Source organism: Panthera pardus, unplaced genomic scaffold (genome assembly GCF_024362965.1).
Source record: "Panthera pardus isolate Hobbes unplaced genomic scaffold, ASM2436296v1 HiC_scaffold_1, whole genome shotgun sequence".
Lineage (NCBI taxonomy): Eukaryota > Metazoa > Chordata > Mammalia > Carnivora > Felidae > Panthera > Panthera pardus.
In genome coordinates, this window is record NW_026526654.1 from 76,620,763 (window position 1) to 76,627,407 (window position 6,645).

At 47.2% G+C, this 6,645-nt stretch overlaps 1 long non-coding RNA gene across 1 annotated transcript; it reads left to right on the forward strand.

Annotated features, from left to right (window-relative positions):
* The first annotated feature begins 382 nt into the window (after window positions 1–382).
* LOC109265844 (uncharacterized) lies at window positions 383–2,983 on the forward strand. Its single transcript, XR_002079372.2, has 2 exons — window positions 383–574; window positions 2,325–2,983. It is a non-coding gene; the product is annotated as an uncharacterized LOC109265844 (long non-coding RNA).
* The last annotated feature ends 3,662 nt before the right edge of the window (window positions 2,984–6,645 follow it).

The following is a 6,645-nucleotide window of genomic DNA, read 5'->3' on the forward strand; positions in this document are numbered from 1 at the left end:
CATTGGAACCACAGTAGATTGCCAAGTTTTGCAGATGTTTTCACTGACTGCTTTATGTTTTGCAATATTCTAGAGCTGTTCCCAAGTGACGTTCATCCATTCACCAAGTTAATGCTTAATAAGAATGATCTACAAAGGGTGACAGCCCCAAAAGATGAGGAGAGGGAAAACCACCTCCAATGAGAGTGGATGTGCAAAATAAATAAATAAATAAATAAATACCGCGCTGTTCCCGATAGCTCGAGGTGCAGAAAAGGGAACTTGAGCAGCATTTCCTAGGGGGAAAAAAAAAAAAAGACAGGACAACACTGTTTATTTACGGACGTGGGCGGGTTTCTTTTTCTCAGAAGTACTGGGAGACCCCAGCGGGGCTGGGAAATGCTCCTGCTGAACCGAATTGGAGTGGAAATGAACGTACATGTGAGCGATCCACAGATGCGCTGTGCCTGAACCACACAAGATGGGCTCTTATGGAAACACCTATCAATTCGATAGCCAAGGAGGGGTAATTTCCCAGGGCAAGAAAAGTTTGGTTAACTCTGAGGGAAGCACGATGGTCCCAAAGCTCTAAAAAGTGAGTAACAATTTCTACTTTTTAACCTGCTTTTATCTGTAACATCTCATACAATGTTTGAAAAAATCCGGGGCGCCTGGGTGGCGCAGTCGGTTAAGCGTCCGACTTCAGCCAGGTCACGATCTCGCGGTCCGTGAGCTCGAGCCCCGCGTCAGGCTCTGGGCTGATGGCTCGGAGCCTGGAGCCTGTTTCCGATTCTGTGTCTCCCTCTCTCTCTGCCCCTCCCCCATTCATGCTCTGTCTCTCTCTGTCCCAAAAATAAAAATTTAAAAAAAAAAAAAAAACGTTGAAAAAAAAAAAAAAAGAAAAAATCCTGCAGGTGCCCGTGCTAACATCTCCACAAAAAGGAAGAGAGTTAAAAGGTTTTCTAGAGGTTAGCCAACAACTTAGTGGCAGATCGAGGATGAAACGATGGGTTTCTATTCCTCCCCCAGCATTTGTGTGATGTACAAAATGCTGAATATGCTTTATAGCCGTGATGCACCACATGCGTTTAACGCAGTGTTTCTAATCCTCACCTCGATGCTATAGGAGTGGTATGATTATCTTCATTAAAAGATGGCAAAATTAATGCTCAGGGAGAGATTATGCAACAGACCTGAGGTTACAATCCATTCAACAAAACTATGAGGCCTCCTTTTGGTGCTAAGCCTGGGGTTTCTAAGATACCAAGCAAAGCAAAAGCTCAATTTAGAAAAAGAAATTACCGAAAGGCCTCCGTCAAAGTAAGTTGTATCTTAAAGGATTTTTTGTTTCAAGGCAAGATAATCATTTGGTGCACTGTGGGTTTGTGTGTGTGTGTGTGTGTGTGTGTGTGTGTGTGTGCATGCGCGCTAACAGGCTGAATTGCATGTAGGAATGGGAGAAAGGCCGTAATTGCTTGGAAGGATTGCAGATGTACCCAGACTCATTTTATTAATTAAGCAGGCCTGGATGCTGATTCAGTTGCTATGCACCAGAGCTCCCGGGAAATGCATGCAGAGACGGAACCTTTAAGGAGATTTATATATAATGCAGGTGGGAATTTTGGAAGCCGAGAGGAGGAATGTGGTTGCACAGCCATGTTATACAGCACAGAAATCCAGTTTCTTAGTGTCGCTGGCCTGTGCTACCCCCAGCCCCACCCTAGCTGGAGGATATGAGGAGGGATGTGGACAATTATAAGTTAATATAATAGTAAGAAAGCGTTTAAATAAAACAACTCTGGACCTACCCTCTTTGTAGGAACCCCAGCCTGCCTCAGCTTCCCCCCTGCTCGTGATCAGGGCCGGGACCTCCTGCAGATTTGCTATCTATCTTACTGTGGGCATGAGTTTCCTGCTGCCCTGTTCTCCAGAGGCGGCTTCAGTCTCTGAGCCGCCAAGCTGCTGATGCTGCAGAGGCCTGACATCGCCCTCCAGCTGGAGGCTGCCCCGGCTGACCCTGGGCCGCCCTGTCCCTGTCCCGCTCTGGAGACTGGCCTCAGGGGCAATCTTGTCTTTAACACGTGGCCTCCTCTGTTTCAGGGGTCACAGAAGACTGCATCCAGGGCTCCACCGCGACGTACGGAGATTTTAATGAAACAGCTCTTCTATTTATTTGTGTTGCTGCCTCCACTGCCTGGGGCCATGGCACCAGTCCCGGAGAAGGGAGGCTGAGGTTTGGGGGTGGGGTTCAGCGGGGACAGCACACTTTCTGTCCCGAGGCGTAGCTCCTGGCGCTGACCCGCCGTCCTGCGTCAATTCCTGCTCCTTCCCTCTGTTTTTCTCAGGCACATCGAGTACTGGGGTGACTACAGTTTTGCGTGTACCCTGGGACGCTGGCTAAAACTGAACAGACTCCCCCCCAACGTGGGAGATTCCGCCAGAAGGAGAACAAAGGTCAATGCGGTCATGTGGAATCTGATTAACACAAAGCTGCAGAAACACACTCCTGGATTAAATGCTTTCCCGAGCCACTCAAGCCTCTTGGACGTCAGGAGCTGCTCTTGCTGTGATAGAATATGGGTCCGTTTGCTTCATTTGCCCAGTAGGATGGGTTCAGCACCCACATTTCAAGTCCGGGTTTCCCTACTGTTCTTTAAAAACTATGTATGTTTTAAGGATGACGCTATTGCTTGGATCTAAAAGGAAAGGGATTTAAAAAAAAACCTAGTTTCATTACATCGGGCTAAAGAAGAAAATGTTGCTTTTTTAAACATCGGGTTTACTGAGGTATAATTTACATGCCTCCTCTTAGTTGTGTGGTTGGGTCACAAATGCACACAGTTGGGTGTTAGCCACAATCAAATTTCCACTCCTTCCCCCCACCCCGAAGTTCCCTGTGTCCCCCGTCACACCCACGATCTATACCCCAGCCCCCCACAGCTGTCTTTCTGTTTTCTGTTCTTATACCTTTTCTAGAATGTCATTTAAATGGAATCGTACACTGTCTGTGGTGTTTTGCGTCTGGTCTGTTTCATCTGGCTCAATGCTTCTGAGATCCATCCCCGTTGCTATACAACCCAGCACTTCATTCCTTTCTCCTGTTGAGCAGTATCCCTTCTATGGATGCATCGCAATTTGCATGTACCTTCACCAGTAAATGAATACTTGGGTTATTTCCAGTTTTTAGGTGCTATGAAGATTTCTTTACAAGTGTTTGTCAAAACGTATGTTTTCATTTTATTTGGGGGAGATACCTAAGAGTAGGATCGCTGGGCCATTTGGCAAGTATACATAGAGAATTTTTCGAAGACGAGGGGTAGGAGCGCCTGGGTGACTCAGTCAGTTGGATGTCCAACTCTTGACACGGGCTCAGGCGGTGATCTTGCAGTCGTGAGATTGAGCCCCTCATCGGGCTCTGCGCTGATAGCACAGAGCCTGCTTGGGATTCTCTCTCATCCTCTTTCTCTGCCGCTCCCATACTTGTGCACACACTCTCACAATAAATAAATAAACGTTAAAGGAAAAAAGAGCGTTGCTGGGTGGCTTACACAGGAAGTAACATGTAAAGGTGATGAATTTTTTTTTAATTTTTAAAAATGTTATTTATTTTCGAGAGAGAGACAGAAACAGAGGGTGGGTGGGGGAAGGGCAGAGACAGAGGGGGAGGCACAGAATCCGAAGCAGCCTTCAGGCTCTGAGCTGTCAGCACAGAGCCTGACGTGGGGCTTGAACCCACGAACCGTGGGATCATGACCTGAGCTGAAGTTGGATGCTTAACAAACTGAGCCACCCAGGCGCCCCCAAAAGGTGATGGATTTTAAGAAGAATTAGCTCATCCCTGGGCTCTACCCTGCCTTCCAAGGCCTGCTTTGTTTGTCTGGACACTAGGGATGGGGCAGGTATCTTTCATCATCAGGAGGCACAACTACTTATGAATGGCATCACCTTGGGCACGTACTTAAGCTCACTGTGCTTTTGTTCCCTGTGTTGCAACATGAGCAATAGCACAGTGCCTACTTCGTAGTGACGGTGTGAGGATTTCTTAGAGGATACAAGTAGCGGGCTTAGAGCAAAGCGTGCCGCATAGCAAGTGCTCAATAAACACTACCTATTTAACGACTAGCGGGGGAATCAGAACTAGAATTTAAACTGAAAGCGACTCTAGCAGAGACCATTTGCCTTCCTCGAAAGCTCTGGTATTTTGAATCAAATATGCTCACCAGATGACATTCATTCATTCATTCAACACATACTGAGTGCCTGTTGAATGCCACGGCTGGGAAACGGGCCCAGTTTCCCTCACTCTTACGGAGCTTACAGTCTAGTAGGAGAGGCAGGCAGAATGAAAGGTATGTGTTGCCCATAATTACAAATTTAACGAGTGTAACAAAAGAAAAGGACAGAGAGTGTCACAACAGTGTGGGTCACATTACTAGCATTGCCAGCCCCACTGTGCATAAGGACACCCACTTCTAATTTCAGCTCAGTTATTGCCTATGCTTAAGAGGAAGGGAAGACCAGGAACCCCTGAGTGGCTCAGTTAAGCGTCTGACTTCGGCTTAGGTCATGATCTCATGGTTCGTGGGTTCGAGCCCCATGTCGGACTCTGTGCTGACAGCTCAGAGCCTGGAGCCTGCTTCAGCCTGCCTCCCTCTCTCTCTGCCTGTACCACACTCATGCTCGCGCGCTTTCTCTCTCTCTCTCAAAAATGAATAAACATTTAAAAATTAAAACAAAAAAAAAAATGAAGGGAAGGCCAGCCCCTCCCGATCTCCTTCACTCATTTACCCCTTCATTCATTATTCATCAGCAAACATTTGCCTGATGCCCTTTAGAATGAGGTTGCTGTCCTAGGCTCCACAGACACACGCACACAGGAGTATGACATGCTTCTCTGGCTGGGAGGTTTACAGCAAAGTAGGGGATGAGACCAGGATGTATATACAGCGACAGCTCCTCTTCCTGCTGGTACTGCTCCATAAAAAGGATCATGAAACTTTGATGAGTCCATGAGAGAGGCAGCTAAGCACCATTTCCGCTGGCCCAGATTTAGCAACAGGATAATGCTGCAGGGACTAAAGGTGCAAACTTGCTGCTTTGGCTGAATGGGACCAACAGTCGTGGGGGGCCTTCTCCTTGGGGGCCTGGGGGAGAAGTTAAAGCCCCCTGAGGAGGAGGCAGTGGAGGAACACAAGACCCATGATCGGTCCCCTCCCTGAAGCCAGATGGTGCTCGCCAGAGACTTCCCGAGGAAACTGAGTGTGAACAAGCAGCCGTGCTGCTGTGGAGATATGTAACATGTCTTGGAAAATAACAACTGTTTCAGAAAATTGGAAAGGCATTAACACACTGAGAAGCCAATCCTGATGTGCAGGAACCAGGACCTACGTGGCAGTCACAGGGACTAACAGATTTGCCCTTCTCTTGGATCTCAGCCAGGCCCAGCCAACGGCAGTGACTGGCCATGCGGTAGAATTAATACAACTTGTGTTCCACTTTTGTCCTTATTTAGGTTTTCAGTTGCACCGTATTGAATGCCTTCTGAATGCTAGGCATAGTGCTTGATCCCATGGGTAGATATGGGCTGCATTGGCTTTTCAACACCCCCAATTCCTTTGGGTACCTGTTCCTTCCCCGTCCAAATCATGTGAGTTGGATGAATCATCACAGGTTCATATCCTCCTAGCCAAGAGATGATCATGACATTCAGGCTTGATCATTGTTTTTTTTTTTTTTTTTAATGTTTATTCATTTTAGAGAGACAAAGCATGAGCAGGGGAGGGGCAGATAGAAAGGCAGACACAGAATCTGAAGCAGCCTCCAGGCTCTGAGCTGTCAGCACAGAGTCTGACTCAGGGCTCAAACTCAGAAGCTGTGAGATCTTGACCTGAGCGGAAGTCCAATGCTTAATCTACTGAGCCACCCAGGTGCCCCAGGCTTGATCATTCTACCCCTCCCCCTGGTGGCCAAGATTGGTCTCAGAGTGGTCATGTGACCTGAGCTGGACCAGTTAGAGACTTTTTCCAACCCAGGAGTGATAGCTTTGTGGTGAACTACTGTACTGAACTGTATTTCCCAGCATTCTCTTTCCAGTATGTTTTCAGACAGGGTGGGCTATAAGAAACATTCTCTTGGGAGATGTGAAGGAAAGAAGGGAAGCTGCAGCCATTTTGTAGCATATACATACCCTCTCCCAGCTATTCACTCAAACACTAATTTGGGTGCTGCTGTAAATGGATTTTGCAGAGATCATTAAAGTCCTGAACAGTTGACTTTAGGTTAGGGACATAATTCTGGGTTGGCCTAACTTAATCAGTTGGGAGTCCTTCAAAGAAGGTTCAGGACTTCCCTGGACAACAGCTTGCACCCATGCCTGTGGGTCCAGCCTGCTTCTGAATTTCCCTTCTAAAGGCCTCTCTCTGGATTTCTTATGTGCTTAGCCAGCCAATTCCTCATGATAAATCTCTTGTGTGTGTGTGTGTGTATCTGTATGTGTCCTATTGATTCTGCTTCCCTGGTTGAACCCTGACTGGTACAACAAAAGACAGGGTTTTATGTTTGGGTTATTAGTACGGTCTGCTAGTCATCCCAGGCATCTATTTTCTTCTCCAATTATACTAGAATTGTTGGTATTTCATGGCCACCCTGAGGTTCAAAAGTCAGAAA